Raw genomic sequence first — 22,846 nt, 5'->3', positions numbered from 1 at the left:
TTTGGAGCACTGAAATGTGTTGATATATGTAAACTTGTTTACTGCTCAGTGGGGTCAGACATTGAATGAAAATGCATCTGCAGGAAGGTAGACTGCTTTGGATAAATTATCTTGTTATCAACTACTAGCAGCATACATTATTTTTTGAGTACAAAGAGCTAAGTAATTTTTTTATTATTTGAAAAATAGTAGATTTATGCAGTTTTAAAAAATAAGATTACATTCCTTAAAATGATACAGGTTATTTCTTGTGATGCAGATTATTTTTTAATGTAGCATGGAGTTCATATTGAATATGTTAAATTACTGTGTGTGGTACTATTCAGATTACATTTAAAAAAAAAATTTAACTTTTGGTGACTATTCTGTGTGTGAAAGATTTAAAAATTATTGCATATGTAGTGTTTTTAGATGCTGTATGTAGACAATTCTATTTCATTTAGAATAAAGTTTTATATATGTTGGTTAAGGAATATAATTTTCTGTTTCTGAATGTATAAATTATATTTTTCATTGCAGTTAGTGATAATATAGATATGTGTTATGTACAAAAGATGTATGGGCTTTTGGACTTCTGTTTTGATAATCTGAATACACACAAGCTTTATGTGTCTCTAGTTTGGCCTTCTGAATTAGGAAATGCAGTAATTGTACAGGTGCACTTTCTATTGGTTGTCCTAGATTGACTTCCAGCTTGAAGCTGTAGAGTTCATTGCACAGTGGAGCAGTTATTGAGTTACAATGATGTCTGGAAAACCTTAGTTAGATATCTGTAGTTACTGTATTTTTTTTTTTGTGTGTGTGGTGACATATGATTGCTTTAAGATTCAGACTAAGAAAAGAAATTACCATTGTTAATAGCTTTACCAAAGTTTATGATTGTTAGCAGGCCTAGGAATGAAGTGAGAAGCTCACTTTAGGATGTCTTTCTCTGTTGGGTTGTTTTGTTTGTTAGTTTTTTTTTTTATTTTTATTCCCCTCACCCACATAGTATTGAGAAAGTGTTGCTGAAGATTTGTTGGGTCATAGAGAGCAGTTTTTTCTTTTTGAGTTTTTCAGTTTCACAATGTAGTCTATTACTTGACTAGATTTTACATATAATTTGCAAAATAAGAGCCTTTTTATTTCTACCCTTGCCTTTTTATTTCCATATTTTGTAAGTGCTTGAATGGCCTAACTTTTTGCAGTAGAAGGTTGTATGTCATTTGTGTTTTCATTTGTATTTTGAAAGTATATGTATGCTGTGACAGTTAACACAATGTTAATTTAGCTTTCTAATGACTATTAATTTTTAATAAGGTACTACTTTTTAATTTAGAATCAGACATACAAAAATGTTATTTTTATTATTAGCATGCTGGTATTAACATTATTTAAAATACATTTGCTGAAAATATGTATAAATGATTACAAACAAACATATTTTTTTAATTTAGGAATTTTAAAAAATTTGGACTCTAGGAAAAACAGCTGATAAACAGTTAAGATGAAGAATCTTTAAAAATGTCTTTTTATCATAATCTCTGTGATTTACTTAGGCCATTCTGAAATAAACTGTCAAGGTTGTTGGTTTTGGGGTGGACTGGTTTTTAGTGGTTGTTTTGTTTTTTTGTTCTTTTTTTTTTAATTACTGCTTTACTCACTGTTGCTTTTCACATAATCTAAGTTTGCTGTGAACTGTTTCCCAGCTAAGGTCACCTCCTTACATATGCAGTAATGAGACTGTATATACACATGTATCTGTGCTAGGTTAATGTTCGTTAAGCTTTAACCTAGAAGATTTAGGGTGGGGATTTGGTTATAGGGAAAGAAAAAAAATGCTCTAAGGATAAATTTGTTAAAAGAGTCTTGTTTATCTCTGTTGAAGAACATAACCTGAGGTTTCTTATAGGGCTAGATTTTCATGAACTGCTGAGCAATTACCCTTGGAAAAAAAAAATTCCTCTTGAATCTCAATTATGACTATAATCTTGGCCTCACTATTGTAATGATTTTGCAAACAAAGCCAAACAAAGCCAAACAAATTGAGGCCTATCAACTTTCATATAAATTTTTGTCCAGTTGTATGTTGCATGTCCTGTAAAGCGAGGGATCTGCATGGCAGATGGGACCCTGTTGAATTCAGAGGGATTCAGTGGTGTGCACCTACATGAATACATTTGCAGATTTGGATTTGTGATAGTTTGTGATGAAAGTTGCTTCTTTCTATGAAACATCTGGCATACCATGTTCGCTGAGATAAGATCTCAATCTACATGAACCACTTGCTCGTTTTGCTGTGTTATCTGTAGTAATACTGTCATTTTGACTTAAAATTACCGTGTAAATAATTTAGAAAGTTGAATTATTTGTATGACATCACTAGTCCCATTGGCTTGATCAAACCAAATGTTTTGTAAAACAATCATTGGCTTATGTTTTTTTCTAGGCGGTTGAGGTGTGTCTTTTGTTTAAAAAACTTTTTCATTTTGACTGTTGTGGAATTTTGCGGTGTGTCTTTGGGATTGTATGTTAGGCTTCATTAAATATGTGAATTGTTTAAACTTCTAATTTTGGTCGGCTTTATGATAGGTGATATTTGAATAGATGATAGAGAATCCTATCTACCCCTTCTCCCTTGTGCTGCCCTCCCTTTTCTCTCACTGGAAAAAGTTACTTATAATAGGGAAAGTCTGAACCATTCAAACTTTGTGCCTGTGTTGCTTTGAGCCGTCTGACAGGTGAAGTAATTTATTCACTGTGGTTCTTAGTGAGCAGTCAAAAGCCACAGTGCCGATAACCATTGATAGACTGTACCTTGTTAATGTAGTTCTGTAAGTCTCTACAGCATCAGGGAGTGTAATTCCCTTGGATGTAGTGCAAATTAGATGTTTCATCTCAATTGAGGTGAATTAGTAAAGCATTTTCTAAATGCTTCTCTAAAGATTATTTTATAATGTTAATGAAAGTATTTTAATATGGGGTAATAAATGTAAACATCAGTAATGTGGGCATGTTTTTACATTTTTGTTAGTTGGTAAACATACAGAAGGTGAAAAGAAAGTTAACGTGAAATATACCCTGTTTTTTATGTTAATGGTTGATCAGGTTACAAAGAATTGGACTGATGTGACCTCATATATTAGTACAAGGTTGTGTTGGTTTTTATGTGAGCGTAAGCAATACATTTATTTCTGTTGTGGGTCTTCATCTATTCTTGGGGAGTGAGAGATGTTGTAAGCTAAATGTGCAAATGAAGTATGCTTGACTGAATTAAAAATCCCTTTTCTTTTAAAATGTATTTATCTGCGTTAAGAGAAATTATGTGAAACAACTAAGTGCAAGGTAAAACGAGTTCAAGTCAGTTCTGCAGAGAATTTCTGAAAGGTGGGAAGCAGGTGTGTATTGTAAACTTCTGATAAAGGCAGCAGGAATGAGTATTAGTTAAAGGTGAATAAGAATTTCCTGTTTTAAATATTGGGAAGGTAAGGGGAAGTCAAGTAGAGAGGAAAGAAGTCTGTTCATAAATGAGAAGCTGCATAAAGTTATTATGAAGGCAAGCCATTAGGCTGAATTTCCTGAAATTCCATATATAGTAGGATGAAAAAGTGTGAGCAGTTAAAAATCAGGACCATATGAAATACTTATTGACAACAAATGGGGTTCTTGAAAGATCTGAAGGTATTTATAGGTCATTTGATCTTCAAGATGTCACTAAGAAATTGAATAATAGTAGTGATTTTTTTTTTTTTTTTTTTAAATGGGAGGGAGGAAAAAAAAGGCATGAGCTGAAGAATAGACAAATTTAAAGTATTCTGTTCCTAGTAAAATAATGGCAGAAATATTAGGGAAACAGTAATGTGCAGCCTGGAATTTTCCAAGAAAAATTACTTTAAAAGAGTTTTCTTTGTTATTCTGGCTCAGTGTTTAAAATTAGGATCTGATGCTGCAACAGCTTCTGCACACAGATCAGTGAGTATGGAGAAGTACAGGACTGGCTTGCTTGCCACATCTGATTGCAGGTTCAAGGCCCCAGTGGATGAAGAGAAAGTTGTAGCTGTAGAAATATATTTTACATATTTTCTAAAATTCAAATACATTTCAGAGTCTCTCATTAACTAATTATTTGTATATATGGATAATCATCTGAATGAAGAATTGTTTGAAGGGCCATAAACAAAAATATAACAAAGTATAAAGAACAGATTTGGTGAGCCACAGCAGTTTTAGGTGCTAAAGGAGTAACATTACATGTGCACGTAGTAATACAAGTTTAGCCATTTTACGCATATTTAGTGTCTGGATTAATTTAACTGTATGAGAAGGTGAATTGTGCACTTGCGATGTTAGCAGACAAGGATAGAGGGAAGAGTTAGACACAAGTCAGGGCAGAAAAGGTTATCTGAAGAAAATAGGCACATTGTTGGAAAATACAAATGAGATTTAGTTTGGAAAATGCAGGCTAAAACAGTTGAGGGACAGTAATCCAAAACAGGTATTCATTGTGAGGGAATAACCTGGAAAGCGGTATTGCTGAAAAAGGGATAGGAGTGCTACCATGGGCCTGATAATCCTGTCAGTTGTGTGCACCCAACTCCCTTTCATATGAAAGGGATTTGTGCATGCTTCTGACAGGAAGAACAGGCCCCAATTTGCAATATGATATATAGACTTTGTAAAATTCAGAACTAGTTTAGGTTGCATCCACAGAGTCATTGAACAAGTGGGAGATAAGTTTTTGTATGAGATTGTGTGACTGTATTTGGAATACTGTTTTACTTTCAGAACCTTTGCAACAGGTGGGGCAACTTAGAAGAAGCTTAGAGAAGAGCAACAAAATGTTAAGAAGGCTGAAGGGACTAATTGATATTTAAAAAGATTTGAGAAATAAATATGTTTTGCTTGGCTAAATTAACGTTTTGGGTGAGAAGGGTAAATGGTATCTTACAAGCATTTTTAGGAGCCTAAATACTTAAAAGGGAGATGATTTTAAATAAAATAAGAGGCTGTGTTAACATGTAAGCTGAGATGAAACCAAGGGAGAGTATTCAGAGCAGACAGCTGCTCAAACACCCCCAAGATATACCTGTATATATTCTAAATAATATGCCAAGTGGAGTATGGGGGAACCTGTGGGTCATTCAGAACCAGCCTGGTCAGGACACTAATACATGTGCAACAGGTAATGAGCCAGGACTGGCAGAGAAATGGACCAGATGACCTTACAGGTTTTATCCATCCTTGAATAACACTATAATGAAGGCTTTCATCTTGCATAGCTACAGACTTATTGCAACAGTACAGACTTCACCTGTGGAATCTGATGTGCTTAATTTTGTCAAAAATCCTGCATTCACTGGTGAGACAGGAAACAAATACATGGATGACATTTTTTATTTATTTTTAAAATTATTTTTCCCCCCTCAAGATAAGAATTGCAACGTGTGTTTCAGTCAGATGTCTGAGACCTTGCTTTTAAGTCCAAAGTGAATATTTTACATAGTTGGAAGGAGAATTTTGTTTTATGTATTTGATTATGTAATCATACAGTCAACATACTCAAAATCAAGACTAGGTACTGTTCATGCTATAAAGCTTTATTTAGAGGAATTAAACATGTTGGTTCTTAAAATCTTAGAATGTCTCTCAATAGAAGTTATTTATTTGGATGGATATTGTCTTGTCAGAGTTGCTGGGAATCTGCTCAAAAGATAATAGAACTTTTATAATACAAAATTTCCATTAGGCCTTTTCTGAGGAGAGCAAGCAGCAAGTGAAAGGAAACATAGCTACCTTAAAATTGCTCTTTCTTAGAGTTATGTTGTGATACTAGTCACTATGCAGATGAGTTTGGCCTCTATCAAAGTTTCTGACCTTTTCCTTCAGAGGGTAAACTCTTTTTTACTGCTGAAAAATGTACTGAAAAATTAGTGTGATGAATGTTAACATTTTCTCTTCCTGATTATTTTTCTGCAAGCTTTTTGTTAGAAATGACCTAAATCACTGCTGCTAAGCTGAAATACATTGGTTTATTTGGGGGTGAATGTTGTTTTTCTGTTTTAATACAGAATTCTGATTGTTTAACTTGAAAGCTTATCTAGACACATGTCAGTACTAATAACCTACAATGAACAGGTTTCTGGCAACACTGTAATAACTGTGGTGACTTTTAGGACCTACTGAATCTTGTAATATTTGGTGGAAAGTTTCTATGTTAAGACTGTTTTCTAATTTTTAACTGAAACAATATCAAAATCAATTTATGCTTTAAAGTTATTGATACTTGTGGTAACATAGGTTTGACTAGATGGTAGGCATATTACAACGAGATCAAGAATGCATAGGGAATACAAGGATATTGCTTATTTCCTTGTGAAGTGCAATAACCCTGGGTTAAGAAAAGTGTTGGTTTTGTTTTGGATTTTTTTAAATTTTACGGCTAGTAGACCCTAATTACCTTGTTTATTTGCAGTTAGACCTCAATAGATAACTTTCATGCTCTTTTCTTTTCTTTCCTATCCCACTCCCCACTTTATGCAGCAATGAAATATAGAAGTATAATTTGTTAAGCTTACAGATGAGCTACTTGAGGTACACAGAGGTTCAGACAGTTACTTTTTGGAGTGCATGTCAAATAGGAATGAAATCCATATATAGTAAAGCCTTTTTTTTTTTTTTTTAATAATACTAGAATCCAGTTCTGACAGGCAGATTTCTTCTTCCTGAGTCTTAGTTAAAACATCCATAAAAGGGAACTAGTATTATTTATTCTCTTTTTAAAATTCTTCTATAATCAATAGCTGAGGAAGCACTGTTTGAAAATGAAACAGGATAATGAATTGGAAAACTGAAAACTAAGTATGTAACAGATTATGAGAATAGATTGTTTGTGTTTTGTTCTGCTGTGTTTTGTTTTAAAATGCTTGTTCAGAGTGTCAGAGTGGTGTCTTGCAGCTTAAATGGGACTACTTGAAGTAACTGTAGTACCAGTCCACATTATTAGAAGACATAGTTTATAGAGGAAATTGGATATAGGCCCAAGATCCCATAATATGATCTTGTTTCTGGTTATCAGTCTGATACATGTTTATTCTGTGGCCCTAGTTAAATCATTTGCTGTATTTTTATTCATATTTGTAAAGTGGGTATGCTGATGTTTGTTTACCTATCTCACAGAGAAGTGTGAGACTGTAAGCTCTTTAATGCAGGGATTGTGTCTCTTCATGCTTCTATGTCATATCTTAAATATTTGAAAATGAATATAAATTAGGAATATATGAGGAAAATAAAACTATTCATAAGCTTGTTTGCCCTCTGCAGTGTTGAGAAGCAGAAAATGTAGCATAGATGAGAGGAAGAACAATCTTTATTCCTTAGGGAATAAATAAATTTGGGATAGCTAAGCAGAGAAATATTGGAATGGTTGAAAGAAAGAAGCTTATCTTAAGGAAGGATAATAAAACAGCAGGATGGTACCCAGAATAGTGTTCTTAGGCTTTGCCTGAGGTACTAGATTAGTGAGCTAGGTATCAGATCTAAAATACAGTCTCCTTGGAGCAACAAGTTCAAGCCTAAGCAGGCCTGAATTAGATTTTCAGCAATCAGGTAGTGATGGTGGGTTCTCTACTTTTTGTTTCCTATGTTTAAACTGAATGTGCATGCTTTTATTTTAACTCCAGATAAATTGTAGCAAGTGAGCTATGCTGCAGGAGGGATTGCATACTGGTATGAGTGGATTTCTGTTGAATGGTGCACTGGAGCATGGTTGTCTGCAAGAGTCAACTGAGTTCATAGTATTTTCCTTTTTTATTGGTGTGGGAGGAGCAACTGTTCAGATTTGTAGTCTTTCAGAATAATTTACATTGTTACTTGCTAATCCATAGCTGCCTAAAATACATAAAAATCCTATAAAGTAAAACGATTATTCTGTTTCAGAGACCTCTCCTCTCACATTGTTTGCTGGACTTTTTCATGTTTGCTGAAGTTTAGGTCATACCTAGGGCTGCATGCATTTCTCTGTTGTTATGTGCTGTGATGCCTGGTGGCTGGCCTCTACCTCCCAGCCCAAAGGTCGCTATGCTTCCATGAAAAATCCACGTGTAGAGATTCTCAGCTCTGTAAATCACTGAATCACATGACTAACTTTGAGTAGCTCTGTAATAGTTCTTTGGAGAAGTGCTATAACAACACGTATTACTAGGATGCAATATGTTGGGGTAACTTTTCATTTGGGATACATGCCATGTGCTTAATTAAGCTAAATGAAAATAGTTTACTTTGGGGGTAAATCTAGCATGTTCTGAGTAGGTTAACAATGATTATGGTGTAGGATAGGTGTACAACTGTGTGTGGGTTTGGTTTTTTGAAAGTATATTTCTATTAAAAAAACCTTGTGGAAGTAAACTTAGGAACAGCTCTTCCCTTACATGGGTATTTTGCTCAGGAGTATCTCATGGCCAGGTAAACAGTGACATGTTACAGAATTCACATATGTCCTACGTGATTTTTGGGGAGGATAGCAGAGCTTTGAAACACTGGAAATTCTCCTCCCAATACCATCTGTTAAAACCTAGGAAAACTCTCATTTCTAACAGTATACATTAATGCTACAGTTGCACAGTAAATACTTGAAAAAAACCAGAAATTACCTCATTTAAGTATGAATGTGCAACCTTAACTTTGTCTCTAGAGAATATTCTTCATAATAGAGCCTTGTGCTCTCAGTGGTAAATGGGAATAAATTCCCTGGCAGTATTAATCTGTTGTATCATTGTGAGATACCTTTTTTCCCCTCATGTACACATAGTTCTGACTATATTCAACATGATAGTTGATTAATCTCAATATTAGTTATTTCTGAGGAAGTTTTGAGCTTCTGGGCATCCTTTCCTCACTGTCTTGACTTCTGTGGCATCACCCACGTGGACCAGTTCAGAAATCCTTCCCTTTGCTTGTGGGCTGAGGGTGATTCACTGTTGCAGTGCTGCTTACCCTGTCTGTCTAGCTCACAGGTCTTTTTGTCTCTCATTCTCTGCTAATCATCATCTTCTCAATCTTTCACTATAAGCTGGAATTCATCGTCGGTCCCTTGCCCCTTTGATGTCTGTACCCATTGACTGCACATGGAATATTTCCCGTAATCAAATGAATTCCTAATTGTAAAGAAAACTGAAGGAAAGAAAAGGTGTATGCAGGTAAAAGGGCAAGAGGACAAAGCACTAAATGTCAGGTGCCTAGCAACAGTAAAATACTGAATTTTACAGCAAAACTATAATAGATTCCATGGTACCTGAAAAAAAATATTTCTGCAGCTGTGGACATGCAGAATTCACAGGATCCAGACAAATACCTAAAGGGTATTTCACACACCTGAAAAATGTTTCAGGTACTCTGCCCAGGGAAGCATTGCAGCATTGGTGTCCTTTTTGCTTGTTCTTCCAAGGTAATTTTTGTAAGTTTAAGGTATAGAAATACATTTTTTTTTTTTTTTTCAGTGAAAATTTTGTTTTTGGGCACAATTATGTGCTAAAGCCTGACCCCTGTAGTGAATTATTGTGTTTAACCGGATTTTAAGACTATACAGGGCCCTAACTATCATACAGCTTGGAATACTTCTAGTAAGCATTTTTTTTTCAAGTAATTCAATGTACTTTATTTCCTTCAAACTTAGCTAAACTTGTTATCCTGTTTAATGCCATGTGCTTCTCTGTTTATATAATATGAAGCTATTTATTAGAAAGATGTTATGCTAGTGCAGAGGGAATCATAGTAAAAGTGTATAAGGTTAGAAAATCTTCGTGACAATGACTTCATCACGTTTAGTATTTTTCATTCGTATGTCCTATAGTCAATACGCTGTTATTACTGAAATATAGTTACATTCTTAGAAAGGTGTGTTTTGTCATAAATAAATGCAAGACTTTTTTTCTGTTTAGATTTTTATATTACCAGTACACAAACACCATTTTCCTGTAGTAGCTTTCATTCCCCTAAGCAGTTTAATTGTATTTTGAAGAGGGTTAGTCCAACTGTTGAAGAAAGTGATTCTTAAGCAAGATCAAAGAAAAAAGTGACTTAAAAATAATCTACTGTTCTGCATTTAACTGTAAACAAACACCCAGATTCCCTAAATGTACTGATATATTTCTGTATGGATATTTGTATGCAGTGCAGTTTAAGATTATGATTGTCCATAAATTTATGTGCCTGGTAGAAAGCAAAAATATTCTGTTAGTTTTATGGCAACTTGATGCTTCTGTAGGTCTGCAGTAAGAGCTGCCTTTGCCCATGTGGGCAAAGTCTAGATCTGCTTATTGAGAATCTCATCCCTGTTCAGAGCTAGGCTGAAATTGGTGGCATCCAGTGTCAGTCCTGCAGTGTGCTTGTAAAGGTAAGGTGTGTAGGATGTGGACCATGTATATTAACACAAAATGTGCCTGCTTTTAGCAAGGAAAGAAACTAAAAAAGTGAAGTCATTAAAGATGCATTTAAAACTTATAATACTGGAATGGATGTAAGCAGTGTTCATTTCTTTAGTTGTCTGCAGGAGGTCTTTGCATGTAAGCAAAAGTTGCAGACTCAAGGTTTGGTGATTGTTTTCTCTTTTAGAGTTTGTGAAAGCAACAGGACTTGTTTTCTATATGAGTAAATTAATTGAAGCTTGCTTTTTTAGGAGGGAAGGGGGCTGCTTGGTGATCTTGCTAAGTAAGGAAAACAAAAAGCTGTTAGCGTTATTTGTTTTCAGAAACATCAAAGGATTTACTTGGTTTTATTATAATTTCGCTAGTATAGTGTGATCTGTAGTACTGTCGACCTACAGTACTCACAGTGTCAAACTAAATATGATGAAAACCTTTTTTATATTGTGGAAATAATGATGGAAAGTTACAGTGAAGTAGACACAACATATATATGATTGTTCACATACCATATAACATACAGCAACAATATAAATGTACAGGATTGTTGATCTGATTGCCTCACCAGATGAAACTTTAAAGGGGGCGTTGTACAGGATTCTGCTGCAGAAGGCCACCAGGTGGAAGTGACTCTCAAGGCTATGTCTCTCCTCGAGGCTTTTTTGGTTCAGATGGTATGCATTTGCAATGGTTTGTGCCTTCAGAGACTTCATCTGTTTCTTGACTTGGCACCTGCCTGTTCGGAAGATGCACATCTGACGAGGCAGCCAGTTGATCCAGATGTGCAGCTTGGAGACTCTAAGGTGCGTGTGTACTGCTAGGTTGATACTCTGAGCACCCAGCTGGGAGGCACGTGCTAACCCTGCCTCCAGTTGGGCCAAGTAACACACATTGCTTCTCAATCACCTGTAGGCCAAAAAGAGGGAAGAAAAGGTGTTTGGAGGTATTTTAATGAGGGGGGGAGAAGATCATTTGAGCATAGGTAGTCAGATTGCAAAAGGAAGGAATGTGAATACAGAGTGAAATGGATGCATTCATGCACTGGATGAGGAGACAGGAATATGGGACTGTTGGTGTTTGAAAGAGCGGATGGGGTAGATACTGTAGAAGGAAGAGGAGGGGTTATGTAATCAAATGCTGGTAAGTTAGTCTTTACAGGTCAACTCCCTCATTTAAATTGATCATTGGGTATTAACTGACAGGTGCTAGGTTGCTACTGAGTGAAGGCTGTCCTTATTTGTAGAGTGCTGAGTGATCTCTGACTTGAGTTGCACCATCTGCTTTCTACAGTGAGGTTCTGATTTACTGGTACAAGCCTTCTAGTAGTTTTCCTGCATCTTTGCTTGCACTACCAGTGCTGCATAAACAGAATTAATTTTCTGTTAGTTTATATTTTTCATTAACACTGAATTTACCATTTTCATTTTGGTTTAAAAAAATCTGTCATCATCACAATTACTGTTACTTTAATCCTTATATTAAAATATCATAAAGGCATAACATTGCATATAATCAAATAAAGGATTTTATCTCTCCCTTAAAAAGCTTACAGGGAGAAAGATCTCATCTTGAAAAATATTTTTTCATGGACATTGCTGCATTTAAGGAAGCTAAGACAGATAGAGTTCTAGAACAGTAAGGGTTTCCTCAAATGCTGTTGTCACTTTAGGAAAATTAGTAATGTTTATGAATATTTTTGATGTTGATTGTATAAGAAATGCATACATTTTATTGTATATGTGTGTATATATATAGCATATACAAGACTGGATGTGAACTTAAGTTCAGGATAGGTTGCATCGACTGTCCCACCTCTAATACTATGTATGTGTTAAGAATGAATTTTCAATAAGAGAGGAAAAGATTTAATGGAGCAAACTTTAAAAAAAATCTAAGAATTTTTTTATACTTACAAACACAAAGATTTAGAGGCAAACTTTGTTTCTTACAGGTGGAAGTAAGTCCAAAGCACTGGGGTTTTTTTGACAGTTTTTGATCATATGTGATATGAAGCTGTTGCTTGGTCTGGGCCATAGGCTTGTGTAATTTGGAAAGAGAAGTTTTAAACTCAGTCTGCTGTAAGCAGAGTGTATAAAATGGCTGCTGTTTAAAACTACTCCAAGCTATGGAATGTAAGTTGTTCTGATCAAAACAATTAGTGGGTAGAAGGCAGGTGAATAAGTCAGAGATGCAGACAAACTATATTTTTCACTCAACTCTGCAATTTCTACCATGTTATACAGATATTATGCAGCTACAGAGTTTTTGTTTCTACTATGACTGAATTATTTTTGCTAATAAACACTTATAAAAAATTTTTCCAACTGAAGATAATGTAAATCTGTGTTCAGCAATAGTGCTTACTGCCACTCTCTTTTGAGCTGTCAGCCACAGTGATGTCTCCAGAGAATAAAAGCAGCGCATTATTTAAAAGGGGTACATACCTCCTTTCTCTACATCTTGCCCTATGTCAGTGCATAGAGGAGGGTGGAAAAAGGACATAGGTCATCGTTCTTGCTTGACTAAGTACATCAGAAATTATTGCTGTTATCTTACATAGCAGCTTGTGGTATCCCTTTTCAAGCAGACAGTCCTGCTGTCCCTTGAATGGCTGCTGTGCTGCTAGTGTTGCCCCCCCCAGTAGTGATATGAGCTCTGCTTTTAGGGTTTTGGTAGCAGTGAGGACTTGTTTTGGTTTTTAATTGTGGAGTTCTGCTTTCATGGAGACCTGCATCAGGGTTCCACTGACTATGTTAGCTGCTGAGACATGCTAGCTGATTCTAGTGTTGAATTGCCTAGTTGTGCTGTTGTTTATTTGTTTATTTTTAATAGATCAAGTATAGTAAGTTACTCATACTGTCTTATGGTTCATTTTCTGAACAGAGGGGGGTTTTTTGTTTGCCTTCTAAATTTCTGGAGGTTGTACTGCATACCCAGGAAAGCCCCATTATAGATTAAGCAGGAAGAAAACCACAGAGAATGTAGAGGAAAGGATTCCACATATTTAGGCAAGTACTCATTCTTGATATCTTCCCCTCCCCCCTTTTAACAAGTTTTTACTCAGTAGATCAAGTCTTGTCACTTAAGTAATTTTCAGGGCTTAACAGTTGTGTTGTCTTCTTGCAAATTATTTACAGATGGAGATAAATAGGGGTTTTGGCTAGTGCTTAAAATGGAGCAGCAATTTAATGAGAATGATCAAATTAGTAAAAACTTCAGAAGGTCTCAGAGTAGTATGTATGTGGATACTAAATGAAGAAGAGAGAGAAAGATCAGAGGATCTTAGTGAGTTTTAAAATGAAGGTACATGATGATGAAAGAGGTTGTTATTTTTGTGGTACTTTAAAGAAAGCTGAGTAGGGACATTTTGCCAGGAGTGGTCCTAGAACAGGAAAGCTTTCGTAGTCACAAGTTGTCATGTAGAATGTTTGTGTGTATATAGATTTTTATATGCAAAAAGCATAATAATTGAGAGAATATTATGCATTGAAGATCAAGGAGGCGACGATAGACAGATAAATGCAGTATGGAAAGTAAAATGGTAGAGTTCATCAAAGAATGACACCAAAAGTTACAAGTGTTGAGATAGATAATTTGTGGAGTAGAGTGAGTGCAGAAGAGACTGAATTATGCTTGAAAACACTTCCCTTGACCATGAGAAATTCTTGTGTAATCAAGACACATAATCAAACAAACTTTTCATAGTACCATGAGGATATTTGATAGAAAGAGTACAAATAGGATGGAGTTAATAATAATTACACAGGAGGTGAATGGCTGATTATGAGCAATACAAAATGGACAGTTAAGGTTGAAAATACAGTGTAAAAAAGCAAGTGTAAAATGTTGCATGGTTAGGAAGTTTTGTAACATACCATCAGTAAAGGAACAAGGGAATCCTTAGTACAGATTTGGACCTTTTGTCAGAGAGGGAATGGAGAGGCATTTGAAAACAAATATTATTAAATTAGATTCTGCCAAGGCTCAAATCCTTCATAGGTTGATACTTCTTGCAGTGGGAACTGAAAGGCCTAAAAAGGTGATGATAAAGTCTGGGAGCCATCTAGTAGCATATTTGAGGCATTATTTATGTAATGTCTTGTATTTATTTCCTTAACATTGTTGGGGTTTTTTTGTTGTTGTTTTGTGTTTTTTGGGTTTTTTTTTAGCAATTCAAATTATATTAAAAAAAAAGTCTGTCAGAGAATGTGTTCCAGTTAGAGTTTCCGTTCATTCTTTTTACTTTTAAGTGTAATGTATTGCTATTATGGACCTTTCTTAAATGATAAGTGCTGATCAGTTCAGAGACCACAACTGTGATGCTTGGCCATAATCCAGCTCTTCCTACCTAAGGCAAGAACATGTTCCCTTAGAGGAAGGAAATCCCATGGAAGTATGTATCTGCAGGATCATGCCAATGAGCAACGGTACTTACTTGCTGGATGTGACTTTGTTGCTTTACCTTTTTTTCTCTTTGTATTTCAATCTTCATGCATCTTTCTGTGCACTCATGTTCAAATGAATAATGTGGATGTTAATTGAGGATTACAGACTCCAACATAAACAAAAGAGAGGGAAATAAATGTTGATCTAAGTGTGAAATGAGATTGTCTGTGGGACTGATTTTTCCCTCTTAACCTTTGTCTAAAGAAAATAGGTATACTTTTTATCAATAACACTTATGTTATTGGCAAGTGGCATCTTTTTGAGCAAGTGGTTGATCTTCAACCTCTTTTCTGAAGCACTAATATAGTACAAGAAATTTTAAAACTGGTTCTCAGCTGTCAACTGCCTCTTGGGATATTCTCTGTAGCACCCTCCTTTTCTTAATAATCAACGCTGAAATGCAGTCTATGGGTGGAGTCACATTATATTCCATTTCCAGTTGCATATACTTTGACCTGTAGTTGGGAGGTTATTGATGGAGAAACACAGTCCTAAGTCTGAACTGATACCGTTACCTAACTACAAGTTTGTGAACTGCTACCACAAATGTTTCTCACTTATAATAAAATAGATGTATCTTAATCTTAGAAAATATTACATATTCATATTGAGCAATGCAATGCAGTATATGAAACTGACCTTCCCTATGGTTGGCAAGATTTTTTGGTAAGAGCACCTTACAAAAGGTGTTTAGTTGAAAAGGTGTTTATTTTCATGTACTGGTAGTTCTTGCCCTGCAGGTTGAAGGCTTGTTTTCGCTTTAACAAAATGTTTCTTACAACAAATGTTTGTTGACTCCAAATGGATTGTTGGAGTTGTATTTTGCAGTTGTATAGCAAGTGTAATATTTCATACCTAAGAAACTTGATTTAATTGAAGATTTTTTTGGAAGCTCTTTACCGGAAAGGAAATAATGGCAGTGGAACACTACGCTAGCAATGGAAGAACTTCATTGTGGGCTAGCTGGCACTAAATATTTTGTGTCTGTGGGCCTCTGTCTTAGAAGCGTGGATCCAAGAAACTTTTCTCACAAAGGAGCAGTTTCTCAGCTTGGAATAGGAAGTTTTAATATCTCCTATTATTATGTTTTCTCAAAGTGTTTTGGAAGTTTAGATTATAATTAGGAAATTCCTTTGTTGATGGTAGTAGTTGTATTTTTCTGTAGATAAAGTTAAAATCTAAATGCCTGATTAATCTAAATTGTCCTGATTAATCAGGGATACAGTTATCACCAGATTTTAGTAGGCAGTTTTCCTCTAACCTTTCTCAAGCTTGTTTTCCTCAATCTCTGGCATTTTTATGTATGTTTGAGGCCATCCCAATTATGTAGGGTTTTTTTTTTACCTTTTTGTAAACTTTCTCTAGAGGTACAAGTCTTCATGTATTTAGTCAGTGTATTTCAGCACTGGAGTAAGCAGTATTCTTATACATACAAAAAGGTAAGCAAATCTACTTTTCTTTTACCATTCTAAAAATTATTTATTTACTGTAACATTAAGATCAGTTTTGGGCTTTACCTTACATAGTGATCTCAAAAATAAGTAAGTCACTTCACCTGTAGTTAGTGACTCACTGTTGGCCTGATTTTAATATGTTGCTCATGAACACAAGGAATCAGTTGTCTTCCTGCAAAAATAGTGAAGAGGCTACTTTGTTACTTTTTAATCAGACACCATAAGGACAGTAGAAGTATCATGAGTAGGTAGGAATTATAATTAAGCTTCTATGTAGTGATGTTTCACCTGTCACTTAAAGAGGTAGTGTGTGTATTTCCCTTTTCTTTCAAGCAGGTGGATGATGCTACTTGCCATGGATTTTTAACTAAGGGAGGTTCTCTGAGTGAGGCCATCATGAATGGTGTCAGGGTTCCCTGATTTCAGAAGTTTTCAGTGTGTTATATTTTATGTAAGGTGTGTGGTCTAGCAAATCTACCTAATAGTAATGTGATTAATCCAAAATGTGCTTATGTTGCTATTGTACATTTGAGAACTACCCTACATACTGAATATACACCATATAAAACACATTTAATTCTGGTAAAGAAATAGTTCTGAATATGCATTTACTACAAAATATTTAATATGTAATAAGATTTTGGAACATGTAGTTTTTAGATCAAATATTTGTAGAAAGTAAAATTATTTTAAAGATATGCATTGTGTGCAATAACAAAAAACATCTCTGAAGTGAATCATATATTTAAATGTAGTATTATTTGGAGATTATAGTTAGCATAATAGAATTTTATGGTAGTATGGTTTTGGTGAGAGTGGATCTTACTGTGATGTTCTTTGTAAAATGGGTTGGAGGGAAAATAGTCTCATTGGCATTTAAAGAAAGCCCTTAAACTCTGGAAAAATTTGAAACAATTCATTTATCTACAGTTAAAATAATGTATTTTAACCAAGAATAATTTCCCTTTGTTCCAAAAATGTCAGAAGCACTTATCTGTATAATTACTCAAAATTAAAAGGATAAGGATTCTTGTTCTGGGTTTTTGCTTTAATTTTTTATGGTTGTGGACAAAGGTAAGTTGTCTTACATTTAAGCTAGTAGAAAAGCTGCTGGCAGTTCCTTACTTACCTCTTCCGTTATGGTAATTTCAGACTTTTTTTATTTCCAGAACTACTTTCGGCTGTAGCAGACTACTGCAATTTGGCAAGGTCAAGGCCCTATAGTTATAGTGCCTTCAGTTCATCCCATTGTTACATTCTGATTTGTCTGCATTTTAGGTAGTTAAAATTGTCTTTCCCTTTCTCTCTCCTTTATTTGCATTCTTCAGGTTAATTTGACAGCATGTCAGAATGATAACTAAATATGAATGGCACCTATGCCACTGTCAAAAGAGCAAGGAGTAACATATGCTGTAGCCAGGATGATATGCAAGTTCTTTTTGGGTCTCAGGAGTAACGATGTTTTGGTTTTTCTGTTCTGAAATTTTTTGCAATTGTGCCAGTTTCTCCTTTTTCCTTTTTAAACACAAGAAACTGAACAAATACAACAGAAGTTTCCCATCTTTTGATGAGGGAGAGGAGGAAGTTGGCTTCTATCTTCCCTAACTCATCTTGTGATACTAACAGCTCATGACCCTTGTCTGGAATGATTGCTTTCTATCTCTTAAGCTCTTGTACTGTTGGACTGTTGGAAAAATTAGTAATGCATTGCTTTGTAAATTTCTTATTTCTTTTTAGGAAATGAGATTTAATAGGAGTTTGTATTGTCCTGGTTTCATCTGGGATAGAGTTACAGACAAATACCACCACCATGACCCCCAAACTACAGAATTTAGGAAGTGTGAGAATTATTTACCTGATTTGGCATTTAGAAGTTTTCTTAAAATGACACAAGGCTTTCCCCACAGTTCCTAGACATGCTCTGAGTTGATGGTGGATATATAAAGGGGTAGAAATAGGGGATCATTCATCTAATTTCTAGGGAACTTCTACAAGCTACCAAGAACTTTGCAGCATAGTTTTAAGCAGCTTTAACAAGAATATTTTTGCCATTGCTTTTTCACATGATACAAAAATGTAGAACTCTTAATGAGAAAAACTGACTTCACTTTTTGTCTTCCAGACTATCTACCTGTTATAAGCTGTTCAGTGTTGTATTTTCCTAGAACCATATTTATGTACACTAATAAAAGATGAAGTTTTGTATAAAGACAGTACAAAAGACAAGTAGTCTTTTTTTTTTTTTTTTTTTAAACTGTTGTCTTTTAAAAAAAAAAAGAAGAAAAAAAAGCCCAGTATGTGCTGACACTGGGGCTTTTCACAGAAGTACCATTATAAGTACTGTGAAATGGAAGAACATCTGATGCTTCCTGGAGAAGTTTGGGGAGGAAAAAAAAAAGTGGGGAGAAAATAGTTTGGGCAAGTGTGTTTCATAATAAGGAATATATGCAGGAAAATAAAATCCTTGCTAGGATTAGTCTGCTGCTTTTTTCTTATCTAATGCTGCAATCCCTGATGATGGTATCACAAATAGTTTCTGTGCAGAGTATTATATGGTGATTTGGGATTATGTTTTCATATGAGAATAGGAAAGATGGGAGTGTGTAATATGTTCTTCACAAACCATTACTATTGTGAGTTGATAACGTGGTTTAGAAGCAATGACAAGTTGGAACCAGCTGTGGTGACTGAATAGATTAGGCACAGAAATTAGCATATTAGTTGTTACTTTTTTGCAATGCAGTTCATTGAAAAAGTATTAATAGACTCCTAAAATAAAGTACAACAGCATCTAGTTTATCTGTATAGTAGTTTCTTATATATGGCACTTCAAGAATGTAAGAATTTCAGTGTTTTGGGAAACATTACATAGTACACACTAGTAAATAGGTTTTTTTCCTTACTTTCTGTACTTAACTAAGACAATAGGAATTACGTGATTTAAGGCTTCACAATGAGACTTACATGTAAATAGTTACCATTCAGGATGCAGCAAATTAGGTAGTTTAATTGTGATTTAAAATATTTGGGTTTTCCATACTAATGGAAAATGGCAAGGCAATACTGGAAATTTATGACTGAGTAAGCAAATGCAGCTCATGTTTTTTGTTTGAAGATCCATAAATCTGATCCTGTGCATTTTGGGAGGAATCTGTTCCATCACATTTGCTTATAATGGAACAGAATAGACTCTGCCTGATTGTATTGGTATTAGTGTCAGATTATAGATAAAATGACAAATGGTGCTTGTATGTCATTTTTATGCTTCTGTGGTAGTGTGGCCACACCTACAAGACAGAGCATCCTTTAAACTTGAAACACCTGTATAACTAGTTGTTCAATTATATTCAATTTCCAACACTGAAAGAAGTGTGGTTTTTCAGTGACTTCCATTTCTCATTAGGCTGTGATGTGGTTTTTGAATACTGCAGGTGAGGGGAAAATAAGGAAGTTCTGCAGTTGTTTTTTTTAATGATGTTTTATAGGTGCCTAGGTGAGATATAGTTAAAAGATTACATCAGAGATGAATATTGCAGATTTAATTTAAATGTGGACATTATTAAAAGGGGAAAAGCTAAGCTGTAGAAGACTGAAGTTTTAGTGAAAGTTACAGAATTGCTGCAGCATCTGTAACTTGGTGAACTTTTAATTATGGCATATGTCAGTTTTAATGGAAGTTATGTCTAGGTACAGTTATGATTAAGAAGAGAATCTTGTATTTTCTAACCACTTTTAAATTCTGATTCATTAAAGAGCATCTCAATTCAAAATATTTAATAGGCAAAAACAGCTATTGAAGTGCCAGTTGCAAAAAATGAAATGTTGTATTAATAAGAGAGTAAGTGAATATAGAATTGCTATCATAGACATTTACCAGTGATCACTGTAAACATTCAAGAAAAAACATACAGTGCATCTGAAACATTTTTCTTCCTGAGAGTTAAAATGAAAAATTTATCTTATATCCATAATACTGTTTGCATAAATGTTAATGCCTTTCTTTTCTTTCTCCAAAGTGGAAGTCAAATTTGAAAAGAAACTTTGGAGTATATGGCCAGTAAAACATTCCGACTGTGAAAATAGTGCTTTTGGATTTGTCCTCTAGATAGATATCTTGGCTGTTCCGAAATCTGACAGGTAAAGGGTGAACCAGCTCAAGTTTTGAACAGGTAAACTGTTACACCATTTAGTTCCTGTAAGGAATACTGCATGTAAACTAAGTGGCCCTATTATTTCTGAAGTCTCTATTTACATTTCAAACAGTGGTTTTATGTCTGTATCCATTATTTAAGGTTAGTTAGTTTACCTCATTTAATTTCACGTTTTCTTAAAGCTATAGATACATAAATGTCTTATTTGTATTTTCAGTATCAACCAAACTTAAAACTGTTACGGTTTATTACTGCGTACACACATAAGTCAGGCTAGTGTAGTTTTGAACAAGTTAAAGTCATTAGTTCCATCTGCCTTGGTATGTATATTGAGATATCTATTGGTCTGTCTGTTGACATGTAGAATTATAATGGCAAATGTTTACAGTTTTTAACAGTACTACAGGTTCCTGCTTTAGCACTTAAGCAGTGCTGGTGTAAATGTTTCCTCACACCTCTTTCCATACATGTTGTGGTGTCTTCAAACTGCTTGGTCCTTTGTGTGAAGGTTGATGAAGTTTCTGGGGTTTGATCTGGGGATGCTGGGTATGCTGACATTGAAGTAATGTGCCAGTAACAAAAACTTCTGTAATTGTCATATATTTGTAGGTTAGTGCTTACAGCTCTTTTTTGGTATTTCAGCTTGCACAAATAGTTGGATAAATTGTTTTGGAAGGATACAATCCAACAAACACTTTCCTTAAAATAAAAAATAATCAGTTATGTGAAGAAATGAATAACAGAATCTTGCCCTATGACATTGTATATTCTTTACAACCGTTCAAGCTTTTGTGGCATGTGACTACCTTTAGTTAAATTATTCTCTTTTCAATCAAATATGGTGTTAAACCCATAACACCAGCACATGAACTGTATATCTGAATGTGCAGTCTCAAAGCATGTTGTGTTTGACAGGGAATAGGCTGCCTACTGGCTTAGACAAGACATTGATTTAGGAATAAGTCACAGTCTCTTTGATTTACTTTTCTTTTTTGAAACATCTTAAAATATGGTTGAAAAGCATTACAGATGGTTTCATTATTAATTATGGTGGTTCAGTAATAGACTCTACACGATAAAAGAGTGCTCACTACCTTAATCTTTAAACATTTATAATAACCGTTGTTTATTTCTCTTACTAATCCCCACTGCAACTCCTGTGTCCCTTGGGCTCAATAGACAAAGTGTTACCAGATCTGTTGTAGCAGAGTGCTCCAGGGCTCTGCTACCTGTGTTTTGTCATAGCTTTCAGTGTTTGTTAGTATGTTTATAGGGGAAGATAGTTACATTGCTTCACAAAAAGTGTATGGTAATATACAGCCGATCAGTTATGTTGAGGTTATTTCTAGAAAATGTAAAACTAACTAGGCAGTTTCAGGTATCTGTCAATAATTGACAACGTTGGAGAAAATATATCTAGAAATAAACCAAGATCAGAGCTTCCATTATTTGACTAGATGTTTATTTCAAGAGAATTAGAAGAGGAAAAAAAAATTTACTGCAGTAATGGGCATAAATTACTATTGTGTGTGTTTTTTCTACTTCACTGTAGAAAATAAACTAATGAATAACTAACATTTTCTTCTATCTGTGGTGCCTTTCAGTATTTTCATTAAATTGGTTATTTGTAATTTTTATGTTCTTACTTTTGCCTGGAAAATGTGCTCAAACATCAAAATGCTCCGTCATTTGAACGAGCAGTGAGGAATGTTATACTACTATTTGTTGTTGGCAATCTTCTCTTTTTTTTTGACATAAAGTTTGAAGGTCTTGGTCTTGTGTTCGTGGTTCCATAATTTAGTTGTGAACTAGAGTCAAAGCCAGTTAAAATAAGTTCTACTAAATTTCATCAGAGTTCGATCAGGCTTACTGAAAAACTAAAGATTTGAAATCCGATAGACTGGCAAAATTCTAACCTTTGGCTCTGAGTGTATAATTTAGTTAGGATATTTTTATATTTTCATGTAACTAGCTCTCTGGCAAAATAATTTGTCTCTCTGAGCAGATATTTAAATATTACATGGTTTATTTGATGCTTCATATATGTTGTATTTTTGAAAATAGAAGTCTGTAGTGGTGAGCTGCTTGGTTGTAAAGGTGATACAAGAATTTCCTCTGCATTTGCACATCATGTCTTTCACCCTTGCTCTCTCTGCTTTTATTTCTAGCAGGCAGCGATTGCAAGTGATTGGAGAGGGCCAGATGGCTCCTGTCAGGTCTAGGAAGCAGGCAGGTAGTGGAAGTCAGGATCTACCTTTTCATCCTGAGGTAGCTGCAGAGGTGACTGAGAGACTTCCCTTTAGGTTATTTGTATACATATATGTGCACTGCTACTAGTAACACTCTTTTAATGTAGAATCTGCTGGTTATGACTGAAAATACAGTACTCTTCCTAAAA

The 22,846-nt window shown here is 34.8% G+C and overlaps 1 protein-coding gene across 2 annotated transcripts in view; it reads left to right on the top strand.

Moving 5' to 3' along the window:
- ARID2 (AT-rich interaction domain 2) overlaps nucleotides 1-22,846 on the top strand; it is a 107,413-nt gene that overhangs the window by 2,001 nt on the left and 82,566 nt on the right. The gene's annotated exons all lie outside the window — the stretch shown is intronic.

Source organism: Athene noctua, chromosome 3 (genome assembly GCF_965140245.1).
Source record: "Athene noctua chromosome 3, bAthNoc1.hap1.1, whole genome shotgun sequence".
In the NCBI taxonomy this organism is placed as follows: domain Eukaryota; kingdom Metazoa; phylum Chordata; class Aves; order Strigiformes; family Strigidae; genus Athene; species Athene noctua.
This window is presented reverse-complemented; position numbering and strand designations above follow the sequence as displayed.